General features: G+C 48.2%; 1 protein-coding gene across 3 annotated transcripts in view; it reads left to right on the top strand.

The window, feature by feature from the left end:
• The first annotated feature begins 4,245 nt into the window (after positions 1-4,245).
• The window catches only part of UBAP1 (ubiquitin associated protein 1), a 55,405-nt gene continuing 44,651 nt past the window's right edge, over positions 4,246-14,999 (top strand). For 2 of the 3 annotated variants that reach the window (XM_084629144.1, XM_084629145.1), the window contains exon 1: positions 4,246-4,437. The gene's annotated coding sequence lies outside the window, so the exon portion shown is untranslated. The remainder of the gene's footprint in view (positions 4,438-14,999) is intronic. The other variant, XM_084629143.1, reaches the window with a different exon arrangement.

The raw sequence follows: 14,999 nt of genomic DNA, 5'->3' as shown, positions 1-14,999 counted from the left end.
ATCCAGCTATCCTGATTGCATTGGGGAAGAGTGAGGTAACAGAGAAGGGAGGTTGTTTGCAAAGTCATCACAGCTCAGCCTCTGTAGACTTCAAAGGTCACTCTGCAGCTCCCAATAACAGTAACTAGTTGGGCAAGTTTCCCCCACCATGAGCCCCAGTCATGTCTGGCTTGTCACAGCCACAATATATGAAAAATAGGGGTTTTTTTAAGCGATCCTAGTTCTGGAATAAGCAGTTAACTTGACTCTGATTTGGAATGTTAGTAAAACAGAAGGTGTGGATAATAGTCCTTTATTACACTACACTTTTATGTAGTTATAAATGTAGGGAGCAATGTCTTATACATGCAACTTTCCCAGGAGGATGCATATTTTGCTGTACATATATAATCTATGAGAATCTGTTGGATCTATGCCGATGTACACCAGCCAAGGATCTGGCCCATTGTGTATAAGTTGTGGGAGCATATTCAGAACTGCTCCATTCTAAGCATCTCCCTGAGTGAAATTTTGGCAGATGTGAGCATGTGAATTGAGGGTTGTTTTTTTCATTCAGCCTGTCACCTCCTATCTAATAATAAACTCATGCTAGTACTCCTTTGGAGATAGGTCAGTTTTACAGATGAGAAATTGCAGTACATATAGGCAATGTGACTTTCCCAAGGTCACTCAGTGGCAGAGCTGAGCTGAGAACACAGGATCCTTGATTCTCTGTCTTTGTGTATTCATTGAGACCACTTAGCTTCAAGGGGACTATTCACACGCTTAAAACTTAGCATGTGCACAAATCTTTCCAAGCCTGTGATAGGTACACTCACTGGTAGTGTTATCTCCTCCTGGCTATCCTTTCTGTTGTCAGATTCCTAGCTTATATAGGCCCTGCCTGTTCCTGCCCAGCTGAGCCTTTTCTAATTAATTCCCCCCCAACCCTTCTCCAGGTGCAGCCTGGGCAGTTAATTGGTCATCTTAAACCCTTCAAGCCTTGTGTGGGGTAGACACCCCATCACAGAGCTTGAGAAGACAGGTTACATGAAAAGTGAGGAGAGACAGTCAAATATTTATAATTTCATATAAATGTGCATTTTTGTTGTTATTAATAAAGTCAGCTATCCTAATGTGACCATCACCCTAGCTTAATATTGTTTTTCCACCTCTGGCTTCTGATTCTGATAGGAAACCTCACTATAGCATTTTGCTATTATTATCTCTGCTGAGAAGTGGGGAGATACTACTTGCGTTTTGTGTATAGATTATATGGGAAATGCAAATTTCTGAGGTTCTGCTGAATTTATAATACAAATCCTAAACCCACTGCTTTCTTTTTATATATGATAAATCAACTTGTAAGATATTGTCTCCTTGCCAATTTCAGGTAGGAGAGGCTGCTGCAGCCTGGCTGCTTTCCTCCTGTCTCTCTCTTTTCTTTTCTTTTTTTAATACTAACACTTGCTGCAGGTCTGCCTGGAAGGCAGGGACAGACATTATTCTGGCAGTCACCATGGCTGCACTGGGGGAGAGAGACAGAAGGGCCGTTACATCACAGGCCTGAGGGCTGGGCTAGAGAAAGTGAGTTGACATTATTGTGCCTATGTGGTATGAGGGGTATATTGGTAGATCGTCTGCCTTCAGAGGCAGATACACATTCTTCATTCTACACATATCCCTGTATAGCTAGCTAACCTATGGAAGCATTACTGTTAGTCATAACATCTACTTAAAGTATCTGACTGATTTCTTGTTGGAGAATGTGTCTATAGACATTACACCCCACCACTTCTTCCTTCACTCACAATTCAGATCCAATATGTGTTATCGCTTGTCTCTCTAATATCATGAGACTGACATGGCTACAATAATACTGCATACATCTGCACCCACTCAAGCTTGCAATACTTTGGCCCAAATTCTATGTGCATAGAACCTGTACCAGGACAGAGCCCTGCTAAAATCAGAGGTCCTATGTATAGAGCTCACTGCAGGATCAGGGCCTTAGTGATGCTTTTGACCAACTCCATCTTATTGGTAAGTCCTCTTGTTCTAAGGTATTGAAAGGATATGTGGAATATTTTGTATTGGTTATATTGCACTAATACCTGAAATGTATGAGCTTATATGTTTTTCCCTATGTTACTTATGAAGATGAAAATTAGAGTATTAAACAACAGAAACACAATTTTCTAAATGTCTCTTTTGAATGGATGATGAACACAGACCTTTGTACCACCTAACCAGGCTTGTGAGACCTGTGTATCACCAAGCCTCAGCCTTGTGTGGGATTTCTTATGCTGTCAGACCGGTCTCCAGAATCTTAGGCCTTTCCGTACGGCAACTTTGAAAGTGACATTGCACAGAATAGAGAAGGCAGAGATGGGTCCTGTTCAAGCAGACTGCAAAGAGGACAATTCCTGAGCTCTTGAAACCTTCTGCTGTCTAGAGTCACGTGAAGTCAGAGAATATATTCTTTTCTTGATTTAAAAGACAGGGTTTTTTTTTTTTTTTTGGGTCTTATAAAAAGAGAAGACTTGGGCAGAAGGGTGCAGGAGGAAGCCAAAAGTGACAAGGAAGCCAATTTCCATTGTAAACAGACAGACAGAAATACCTAAGAGTAGGAAGTGGAGAATTATCCCGCCCCGCGCAAAGGAAGGATTGTCTAGTGATTGAGGCGCTAGCGAGAGACCTGAGTTTGATTCCTTGCTCTTCCACGGACTTTTTGTAAGAATCTGGTCAACATTAATTTAGAGCCCATTTTGGTCTAAGTAGTGAGAGTTTTGGGCCTATGGAGAACCCTTGTCCTTAGGGGGCAAAATGAATGTTATCAAAATGAATATGCGCTTCCCTAAATATAGGGTATCCTGAAAGATCTCCCAGTTTCTATTCTACAGTTTTGTTTCAGAAATATTGCTCTGAGGACGGTGTATAAATTGCTTAGTTTCTTTGCCTCAGTGCCCCACCTGTGCAATGGGGATCTACTATCCAGGGGAGTAGGGAGGATAAACATGTTACCGACTGAGAAAAAAGAAGAGGGGGGAGGGATAGCTCAGTGGTTTGAGCATTGGCCTGCTAAACCCAGGGTTATGAGTTCAATTTTGAGGAGGCCATTTAGGGAGCTGGGGCAAAAATTGGAGATTGGTCCTGCTTTGAGCAGGGGTTGGACTCAATGATCTCCTGAGATCCTATGAACAGGAGGACTGGTGGCACTTTAGAGACTAACACATTTATTTGGGCCCACAAAAACTTATGTTCAAATAAATAGGTTTCAGAGTAGCAGCCGTGTTAGTCTGTATTCGCAAAAAGAAAAGGAGGACTTGTGGCACCTTAGAGACTAACCAATTTATTTGAGCATGAGCTTTCGTGAGCTACAGCTGCTGTTGGCTCACAAAAGCTTACGCTCAAATAAATGGGTTAGTCTCTAACGTGCCACAAGTACTCCTGTTCTTTTTGCAGATACAGACTAACACGGCTGTTACTCTGAAACCATACAGCCTGAGAGGTGCTCAGATACTGTGGTAATGGGGGGCTGTACCTTCGACCCAGAAAGAGGCACCTGAGGCACCCCTTCCTCCTGCCACAGGGTGGGGCACTAACCCCTAGCTCTGCCCATAGCCCTTTTTCAGTGTTGGATCTCGAGGCAGCTCCAGAGGGGTCAGTATCATCAGCTCTGATTTACAGAAGGGGAAACTGAGGCACACAGCGGGCAGGTGGCTTACCCAAGCAGGCCAGTGGCAGAGCTGGGACCAGGAGTCCAGGGTGCAGAGTCCCGGCTGAGGGCACCATGCACTGGCCCGCAATGCCCCCCCCCCCATGTTCCCATGCTGGTGGGGTGGGAGGGCTGACCCCTCCCCCCATGATCCCATGCTGGTGGGGTGGGAGGGCTGACCCCTCCCCCCATGATCCCATGCTGGTGGGGTGGGAGGGCTGACCCCTCCCCCCATGATCCCATGCTGGTGAGGGGGGAGGGCTCACACCCGCTCCACACGGCAGGGACACAGGGGGACTCCCTCCTCAGGAGGGGGTTGGGATGCAGCTAATGGGAGGGGCCAACAGCGGCTCCCGCTCCGGGTGGGGGGGCGGGGAAGACACGTGCCTCCCACCTCAGCGGCGCCCAGCCACCCGCGCCCCGCCCCGCCCTTGGCCCTCGCCCTGGGGGTGGAGCCAAATCCAAGCCCCGCCCCCACCTCGCCATCTTCCCACCACTAGTCGAGAGGGCAGATGTCAGCGCGCGTCCCCTCCTCCGATTGGCCGGCGCGGTCAGGCGTCTGGCGTAGGCACGCAGCTCGTCGCCGAGGGGGTCGGTAGGGGAGCTGTGAGGTCAGCGGCACAAGATGGCGTCACCCCGTCGCGGCTCTGGAGGTGGAGACGCCGCTCGGGCTTCCTAGGGGAGGGGCGAGGCCGAGAGCGACAACCGGAGCCGTCAGCGGGACCGGGGCCGCCGCTCAGGTGAGTGCGGGCCCCGGGAAGTTCCGCCCCCCCCGATCCTGCGCGGGGAGCCTCCCTCCCCCCTCCTTCCCCCCTGCCCCCCCCGATCCTGAGCGGGGAGCCTCCGTCCGTCCTCCCTCCCCCCCGCCCCGATCCTGAGCGGGGAGCCTCCGTCCGTCCTCCCCCCCCCCCGATCCTGAGCGGGGAGCCTCCGTCCGTCCTCCCCCCCCCCCGATCCTGAGCGGGGAGCCTCCGTCCGTCCTCCCTCCCCCCCGCCCCGATCCTGAGCGGGGAGCCTCCGTCCGTCCTCCCCCCCCCGATCCTGAGCGGGGAGCCTCCGTCCGTCCTCCCCCCCCCTGATCCTGAGCGGGGAGCCTCCGTCCGTCCCCCCCCCGCCCCCCCCCGATCCTGAGCGGGGAGCCTCCGTCCGTCCCCCCCCCGCCCCCCCCCGATCCTGAGCGGGGAGCCTCCGTCCGTCCCCCCCCCGCCCCCCCCCGATCCTGAGCGGGGAGCCTCCGTCCGTCCCCCCCCCGCCCCCCCCCGATCCTGAGCGGGGAGCCTCCGTCCGTCCCCCCCCCGCCCCCCCCCGATCCTGAGCGGGGAGCCTCCGTCCGTCCCCCCGCCCCCCCCCGATCCTGAGCGGGGAGCCTCCGTCCGTCCTCCCTCCCCCCCGCCCCCCCCGATCCTGAGCGGGGAGCTTCCGTCCGTCCTCCCTCCCCCCCGCCCCCCCCGATCCTGAGCGGGGAGCCTCCGTCCGTCCTCCCTCCCCCCCGCCCCCCCCCGATCCTGAGCGGGGAGCCTCCGTCCGTCCTCCCTCCCCCCCGCCCCCCCCCCGATCCTGAGCGGGGAGCCTCCGTCCGTCCTCCCTCCCCCCCGCCCCCCCCCCCGATCCTGAGCGGGGAGCCTCCGTCCGTCCTCCCTCCCCCCCGCCCCCCCCCCCGATCCTGAGCGGGGAGCCTCCGTCCGTCCTCCCTCCCCCCCGCCCCCCCCCCGATCCTGAGCGGGGAGCCTCCGTCCGTCCTCCCTCCCCCCCGCCCCCCCCCGATCCTGAGCGGGGAGCCTCCGTCCGTCCTCCCTCCCCCCCGCCCCCCCCCCGATCCTGAGCGGGGAGCCTCCGTCCGTCCTCCCTCCCCCCGCCCCCCCCCCCGATCCTGAGCGGGGAGCCTCCGTCCGTCCTCCCTCCCCCCCGCCCCCCCCCCCGATCCTGAGCGGGGAGCCTCCGTCCGTCCTCCCTCCCCCCCGCCCCCCCCCCGATCCTGAGCGGGGAGCCTCCGTCCGTCCTCCCTCCCCCCCGCCCCCCCCCCCCCGATCCTGAGCGGGGAGCCTCCGTCCGTCCTCCCTCCCCCCCGCCCCCCCCCGATCCTGAGCGGGGAGCCTCCGTCCGTCCTTCCTCCCTCCCCCCCGCCCCCCCCCCCGATCCTGAGCGGGGAGCCTCCGTCCGTCCTTCCTCCCTCCCCCCCGCCCCCCCCCGATCCTGAGCGGGGAGCCTCCGTCCGTCCTCCCTCCCCCCCGCCCCCCCCCCCGATCCTGAGCGGGGAGCCTCCGTCCGTCCTCCCTCCCCCCCGCCCCCCCCCCGATCCTGAGCGGGGAGCCTCCGTCCGTCCTCCCTCCCCCCCGCCCCCCCCCCGATCCTGAGCGGGGAGCCTCCGTCCGTCCTCCCTCCCCCCCGCCCCCCCCCCCGATCCTGAGCGGGGAGCCTCCGTCCGTCCTCCATCCCCCCTCCCCCCCGCCCCGATCCTGAGCGGGGAGCCTCCCTCCGTCCGTCCTCCCCCCCGCCCCGATCCTGAGCGGGGAGCCTCCGTCCGTCCTCCCTCCCCCTCGTCCCCCCCCCATCCTGAGCGGGGAGCCTCCATCCGTCCATCCTCCCTCCCCCCCGCCCCCCTCTGATCCTGAGCGGGGAGCCTCTGTTGCCCCCAGCCCGCCCCACTCCCCTGCTCGAGATCCTGAGCAGGGAGCCTCTGTGCCACCAGATCACCCTCCCGGCCCCCGATCCTCAGTGGAGAGCTTCTGTTACTCTCCACTCTCCTCACGCACCCCATGTCTCCCCTATATGTAGAGTGCAAGGTCTCTCATTCTCCTGCTTCCCCTGCACGCTGATGCCTTCTCCTCCCTATCTTGAGCAGGGTCTTGTTAGCCCTCCCATACAGCCCAGGTTCTCCCCTGCCCCCTATAGTATGTGGGGAACCTCTTTTATTTTTCCTTACTACACATACCTATCTATACCAGGTGCAGCCCCTTCATGGCTTTAGTAGGGGTTATACACACATCCTCCTATTTCTCTCCCCCCATACTGCCTGGAGACTCACTACTCTCTTGGCAGACAGTGAGGGCTCTGACGTTCCTCTCCTGGGGAACTGAGGGATTTATTTCTTCCTCCCTTGTCGAAAGCACACCTTTGGCTCTCAATGTCTACCACACTTTCCAGCTGTGCATGGCTGGGGGTACCCGTCTCCACTTCCGCGCCTTTGTTTTCAAGCTTGCTGCCATTTTCTCTGCTCTGGTCTTCCAGGGCGGGCTGCAGGCAGGGACTCACCTTGTTGATCTGCTGGCCTCTCCCAGTGCTAACTCTTACCCTTTTTTATCACAGTCTTGCTTCACACAGTGTGAGTCACTTTCCTAGGCACAGGATTTCGGTACTCTGCCTGGTCATTGAGCCACTTAAAGAAGGCTGCACTCTAAGCACGAAAACAGTACTGTCTCCCTCTGATGTTCAGCTGTGAATTGATGAATGACACCTAGGTGCTGACTGCCACCTTTCAAATGTTTATGGTTATTAGAGCAATTGGGTTAGCTGGCCCGGACGAAGCACCTAAATGGCAATCTGTGTCCCAGTGAGCTCACACTCGAGGTTGTAACAAACCATAGCAGGTGAATGGAACAGACAAATAGGGTGATAGAGAACAAGCAACATTAAAACAGTGTGTTCCAAAATAGGCAGTATACCTGGCTTGTCCATGGCTTAGCCGTTTTCAGATGGTAACGGTCTCTAGGCATCATGGCAGAGATGAATCTTATGGAGGGATTGGAAGGAGGATAAGGTGTTAGCTCTAAGGATTTTGATGGGAATTTTTCCCATTTGGAAGGAGTTGAATAGGAGGTGTTGGTGAGAGTGGGGTGATCTGTATTTAAATGTTGTCTTCCGTTTCAGATCTTAAGTTTTAAGATGTCTGGAAACCGCTTTTGAAAGTACCATGTGGTGCACTCATTTATGAAAAATTGTTACATCATACAAATGATAAGTAAACACACAACTAAATACGTTTAGTTCTATAGGTCTCCCAAGTGAGGATCACAGAGCCTTTATGTCTGCTAACTAAACCTTGCGAAAATCATCCCACATGATAGGTAATGCCTCTGTGGTACAGAGGGTAAACGGACACAGAAGTTAAGTGTCTTGCTCACACTTTCGCAGGAAGTCTGACAAACAGAGTCACAAAACCCAGTTCTCCTGACTCTCAGTCCTGGATTGGGTATAAAAATTGTTCCTGAAGTTTAAATGTCATTTCTCTTGTGCTGTATTTCATAACTAACAGGTGAATGTTGCCAAAAGTAAAAACTCTGTCAGGAATCCCAAAGTTGAGGATTTGATTAAAAGATGTCTAATTAATATAAACATTTGGAAGGGTTTTAAAATTCTAATGGTATTGTTTTTTGTTTGGATGTAAACATTCCTTTGTGATATTTGTAATCAGCATTGTTCTGATTCATATGTCATAAAGTGAAAGTGACTAGAAACAAAAGTGAAAGTTTCCAGACTTAATAGCATCTGAACTCAGTGAAACACAAAAAATAAACATAAAGGAGAAAATTAAATTAGGGTTTTTCCCCCCCAGAAATTTCAGGCAATGTTACTAACACAGATAAAGAAGTAATCTGTCAGTTTTCCTTTTAATATAAGATTAAATTAAATTTGATCTTTCATTTTTTTAAAATGGTTTTAATTTAAATTGCATATTGTTAAGGAAAAAAGTTTGAGTACCTTAAAAGAAGACTGATCTTGTAGCTGGAGGGGTAGACAAATCTTACTGGATTTTTAGAAACTGTGATTGTACCTTTAAAGACCTTGTGGAAGAAGACATAATTAGAGCTTGTTGGGAATAGTTTTCCATAAAAAACCACCAATTCATCAAAACCAGAACTTTTTGTGGGAATGTACTAGTTTCAACAAAAGTTTTGGTGCAAAAAGTTTCTTAAGTCCACAGTGGAATTTCTGGTCAAATCGAGAGTGAGAAAATGAAGAATAGATAATAGACCAGTGGTTAGGATACTTACCTGGGATGTGGGAAACCTGGGTTCAAGCTCCTACTCCGATGTATATTTATTGAAACAAAGTGGGATTGAGACTCATCTGGGATATACAGAAGAATGGCAGAGTGGGGACTTGACCCTCGGTTTCCCACATCCCAGAGAAGTGCCCCAACCTCCAGGCCGTTAGCTGTTCTGAGGTTGGTCTCTTTTTTTGTGGAGAAATGTTTCTGTTTTGTTCCAAGGAGGAGCAGGGGAAAAAATTGAAATCTCAAAATCTTCATGGGATGGGAAAACTGTTTTCTGCCCAGCTCTAGTCATAATCATCCAAGATACGGTGCTGAAAGGGCTTGCTTTTAATCTAAGAGATGGAGTTTGTAGCTGGGAACATAGGAATTACCATACTGGACAAGATCCAAATCCCTCTAGTCTAGTATCCTGTCCACCAGGTGATGTCAGGTGCAAGAACCCGACAATAGGCAGATGAAGTGATCTGCCCCCACAATAGGTCTCATTCCGATCTGTAACGGTTAGAGAATGACTTAAATTCTAAAGGTTTCAGAGTAGCAGCCGTGTTAGTCTGTATCCGCAAAGAGAAAAGGAGTACTTGTGACACCTTACAGACTAACAAATTTATTTGAGCATAAGCTTTCGTGAGCTACAGCTCAGTTCATTGGATGCATGCAGTAGAAAATACAGTGGGGAGATTGTATATACACAGAGAACATGAAACAATGGGTGTTACCATACACACTGTAACAAGAGTGGTCAGGTAAGGTAAGTTTTTCCTAATGTCCAACCTAAACCTCCCTTGCTGCAATTTAAGCCCATTGCTTCTCGTGCTATCCTCAGAGGTTAAGGAGAACAATTTTTCCTTCCTCCTCCTTGTAACAATCTTTTACATTCTTGAAAACTCTTATGTCCCCTCCCAGTCTTCTCTTTTCCAGACTAAACAAACCCAGTTTTTTCAATCTTCCCTCATAGGTCATGTTTTCTAGACCTTTAATCATTTTTTGTCACTCTTCTCTGGACTGTCTCCAGTTTGTCCACATCCTTCCTGAAATGTGGTGCCCAGAACTGGACACAAAACTCCAGACGAGACCTAATCAGCGCAGAGTAGAGCAGAAGAATGATTTCTCGTGTTTTGCTTACAACACTCCTGCTGATTACCCCAGAATGATGTTTGCTTTTTTTGCAACAGCATTACACTGTTGACACATATTTAGCTTGTGGTCCACTGTGACCCTCAGATCCCTTTCCGCAGTACTGCTTCCTAAGCAGTAATTTCCCCTTTTGTATGTTTGCAACTGATTGTTCCTTCCTAAATGGAGTACTTTGCATTTGTCCTTATTGAATTTCATCCTATTCAGACCATTTCTCCAGTTTGTCCAGATCTTTTTGAATTTTAATGCTATCCTGCAAAGCACTTACAACCCCTCCCAGCTTGTTATCATCTGCAAACTTGATAAGTGTACTGTCTATGGCATTATCTAAATCATTGCTGAAGATATTGAACAGAACCGGACCCCACTCGTTATGCCCTTCCAGCATGACTGTGAACCGCTGATGATTACACTCTAGGAAGGGTTTTACAACCAGTTTTGCGCCCACCTTATAATAATACCTACTACAGGACAGGCCCAACAAAGAAAATAAAAGAACGCCACTAGCCATCACCTTCAGCCCCCAACTAAAAGCTGTCTAGTGCATCATCAAGGATCTACAACTTATCCTGAAGGACGACCCATCACTCTCACAGATCTTGGGAGACAGGCCAGTCCTTGCTTAGAGACAGCCCCCCAACCTGAAACAAATATTCACCAGCAACCACACAACAAAAACACTAACCCAGGAACCTATCCTTGCCAACTGTGCCCACATATCTATTCAGGGGACTCCATCATAGGGCCTAATCACCTCAGCCACACTATCAGAGGCTCATTCACCTGCGCATCTACCAATGTGATATATGCCATCATGTGCCAGCAATGCCCCTCTGCCATGTCCATTGGCCAAACTGGACAGTCTCTACGTAAAAGAATAAATGGACACAAATCAGACATCAAGAATTATAACATTCAAAAACCAGTCGGCGAACATTTCAGTCTCTCTGGTCACTCGATTACAGACCTAAAAGTGGCAATTCTTCAACAAAAAAACTTCGAAAACAGACTCCAACGAGAGACTGCTGAATTGGAATTAATTTGCAAACTGGACACAATTAACTTAGGCTTGAATAAAGACTGGGAGTGGATGTGTCATTACACAAAGTAAAACTATTTCCCCATGTTTATTTCCCCCCCTACTGTTCCTCAGACATTCTTGTCAACTGCTGGAAATGGCCCACCTTGATTATCACTACAAAAGTTTTTTTTTTTCCTCCTCCCTGCCCCCCTTTGCTAGTAATAGCTCACCTTACCATATCACTCTTGTTATGGTGTGTATGGTAACACCCATTGTTTCATGTTCTCTGTGTATATAAAATCTCCCCACTGTATTTTCTACTGCATGCATCCGATGAAGTGAGCTGTAGCTCACGAAAGCTTATGCTCAAATAAATTTGTTAGTCTCTAAGGTGCCACAAGTACACCTTTAAATTCTGAAGCGTGAGGTTAATATCTCTTTCACAAAATTTATCATTAATCTTGATATTCCTATAATATCCAGTTCTCTTTCAAATCTTAAGCTCTTGGCCTCAACAACTTCCTGTGGCAGTGAGTTCCAGAGTTACTTAAATACATGTGGGGAAAAAAACATGTTTTGCAAAATAGTATTTCCTTTTATCAGGTTTAAATTCCTCACCTTTTAAATTTAATTGATTGTTCCTTTGTGCTATGAGTAGCCTCGCCAGGATTAGATTTTTACTGGTAATTATTGGTAAACATCAATTTGTCTGTATGTACATAAACTAATGGAAAATATTTTTATTGACAATCAGACTTTATCTGTAAATTCTAAGAAAAATGTTGCTTGAGAACTTAATAGAGTTTGATTTAAGCATATTGAGCTTGTATGTTTTGACCTGTGATGTTGACCTTTGGGTTTTAATAGTTATAAAGTTTTAACTTTTTGGATCTCAGCATCTACTGTCGTTACATTTTTGTGCAACCCACTCCATTCTCTGTTTTCCCGCATAGTTTCCTGCAACTATTATAAAAATCAAATTCTGCCAAACCTAGTTATGAGACAAGGAGAACAGAGCCTCGCAAATTTCCTTTTCTTGTCCATTCATTATTTATATACTTTTATCATGTCCTCCTTTTTTCATCATTTGTTAGGTAAACAATCCCTGTCTTATGACCTCTTCAAATGAGTTTCAATGGCTTTAACCATTGGCTACTGTTTGACAGGGTCCCTGCCCTAAAGATCTTATTCTTGTTAAGACACAAGACAGAACAATTCAACCCAGTATGTGTGATGTGTTAGAGAATTTCTGGAGGGGCTATAATATTAAAGCTCTGTGAGAAATGTATTTACAGAGAGATATGTAGGAAAAGAGGGAGATTATTTGAGAGCAGTAAAAGAGCTGTTTTGCTTTACAAGAGCTTCTCTGTGTCATGACAGAATTGTTTGGGTTCTTGTCCCTCTGCTTTATATTTACCTACCCCTGATGCCCTAGGAAGGAGAAACCATTAGTTTTATGGAGCGTGCTCTGTATCTACCTCTGGGATTGCAGTTGATTGATACAAAATTGAGCACTCAGTACCTCCATGTTAATCACCGAGGTGGCTAATCCTCTCTGGTATGTTGTTGCATTGCTTAGTGCCAAGGTCCTTTGATATGGTCTGAGTATGCAGTGTTTGAGTGTGTAGTATTTGAGTAAGTGCCTAAATTCAGTATCCTTAATGACCAGTTGCAGTTGATGCATTCTTGAGACAAGGGGGTCTGTTCAGAAAAGCCAGTGTTGGTTGGTTTTTGCCTTTTTAAAGTAGGAGAGATCACATTTGAGTTGTTCTAGATCTTTGCTTCTGTTGGGTATTTCAATAAATGCTAGATTATCTGAGAAAGTTCATGGAAAATAGGGTATGTGAGTTTTAAAAGGACTGCCTTTACACTCTGTAATTTGAGTTGATTCTGCTGTTTTCCTTAAAGAAGCTGCAGGCTTTATTCAGGATCCTTAAACTTGTGGTATAAACTACATCCCACCATCAACCTCAGCCTGGTCCAGTCCACACAAGAGATCCACTTCCTGGACACTACAATGCTAATAAATGATGGTCACATAAACCCCACCCTATACCGGAAACCTACTGACCGCTATTCCTACCTACATGCCTCCAGGTTTCACCCTGACCACACCACATGATACATTGTCTACAGCCAGGCTCTGCGATACAACCGCATTTGCTCCAATCCCTCAGATGGAGACAACTTCTTACAACTAAAATACCCACCTGCGGAAGTGAAGAAACAGACTGATAGAGCCAGAAGAGTTCCCAGAAGTCCCTTACTACAGGACAGGCCTAACAAAGAAAATAAAAGAACGCCACTAGCCGCCACCTTCAGCCCCCAACTAAAACCCCTCCAACGCATTATCAAGGATCTACAACCTATCCTGAAGGACGACCCAACACTCTCACAAATCTTGGGAGACAGGCCAGTCCTTGCCTACAGACAGCCCCCAACCTGAAGCGAATACTCACCAACAACCACACAACAGAACCACTATCCAGGAACCTATCCTTGCAACAAAGCCCGTTGCCAACTGTGCCCACATATCTATTCAGGGGACACCATCACAGGGCCTAATAACATCAGCCACACTATCAGAGGCTCGTTCACCTGCACATCTACCAATGTGATATATGCCATCATGTGCCAGCAATGCCCCTCTGCCATGTCCATTGGCCAAACTGGACAGTCTCTACGTAAAAGAATAAATGGACACAAATCAGATGTCAAGAATTATAACATTCATAAACCAGTCAGAGAACACTTCAGTCTCTCTGGTCACTCGATTTCTGATCTCAAAGTGACTATCCTTCAACAAAAAAACTTTGAAAACAGACTCCAACGAGAGACTGCTGAATTGGAATTCATTTGCAAATTGGATACAATTAACTTAGGCTTGAATAGAGACTGGGAATGGTTGATTCATTGTAAAAAGTAACCTATTTCCCCTTGTTTATTCCTCTCCCCCCCCCCCCCCACTGTTCCTCAGACGTGTTTGTTAAACCCTGGATTTGTGCTGGAAATGGCCCACCTTGATTATCATACACATTGTAAGGAGAGTCATCACTTTAGATAAGCTATTACCAACAGGAGAGCGGGGTGGGAGGAGAGAAAAAACCCTTTGTAGTGATAAACACCCATTTTTTCATGGTCTGTGTGTATAAAAACATCTTCTGTATTTTCCACAGTATGCATCCGATGAAGCTTGAGCTGTAGCTCACGAAAGCTTATGCTCAAATAAATTGGCTAGTCTCTAAAGTGCCACAAGTCCTCCTTTTCTTTTTATAAACTACAGGAGTCTTGAAATGCTGTGTTGCATCCGCTACCTTATGATTAGGGTTAGAACAGAAATTGATGACTAATGCATTATATTTTTAGCTGTCTTATCAGCCATTCTGACATCATAGGAGTAATAGTTTAACTGGGAAGATCAATAGCTTAGGAGGACATGAATTGCACCCCTGAAGTCGTCACTGCTTCTGCTGCTAGAAAACAGGCTGAACGTGCACTGCACTTAAAAAGCTATTTGGCTGGTGGTACTGGGTAGTTCAGAGGCTGGTAATGGGATCAGGAGCTTTTAACTGCTAGTTAAAGTCCAACCTATGTTTATAGGCACCTGAATTTATTCCATATGATGTTTGCTGTGCTGTAACCATATTGGTCCCAGGATATTAGAGAGACAAGGTGGGTGAGGTAATAATATCTTTTATTGGACCAATTTCTGTTGGTGACAGACACAAGCTTTTAAGCTGAACAGTGCTCTTCCTCAAGTCTCTGAAGAAGAGATCTGTGTAGCTCAAAAGCTTGTCTCTCTCACCAACAGAAGTAGGTCCAATAAAAGATATTATTACCTCACCCACTTTGTCTTCCCATAGAATGGCTGTCTGGTAGCCTGTGTGAAGTCAGTTTGGTTAAGTCCAGTCTGAATGAACAGATGTACACACACAAAAAGCATTTCTACAGTTGGCCCCACTTATTGATAACCTCAAGAGGCCACAGTTCAAAATGGCTATGAAGTCTTGGGTCTGGTCTGCTCTACAAAGTTAGTTCATTGCAAGGCAGTTTACGTCAACCTAACTATGGAAGTGTCTATACTTAAATTTTGCTCCTACCGACGTAACTGCCCAGCTACGCCTGCTTAATAACGCTGCCTCCTCGAGTGACGT

Source organism: Lepidochelys olivacea (assembly GCF_965140295.1).
Source record: "Lepidochelys olivacea isolate rLepOli2 genome assembly, chromosome: 5".
In the NCBI taxonomy this organism is placed as follows: Eukaryota; Metazoa; Chordata; order Testudines; family Cheloniidae; genus Lepidochelys; species Lepidochelys olivacea.
This window is presented reverse-complemented; position numbering and strand designations above follow the sequence as displayed.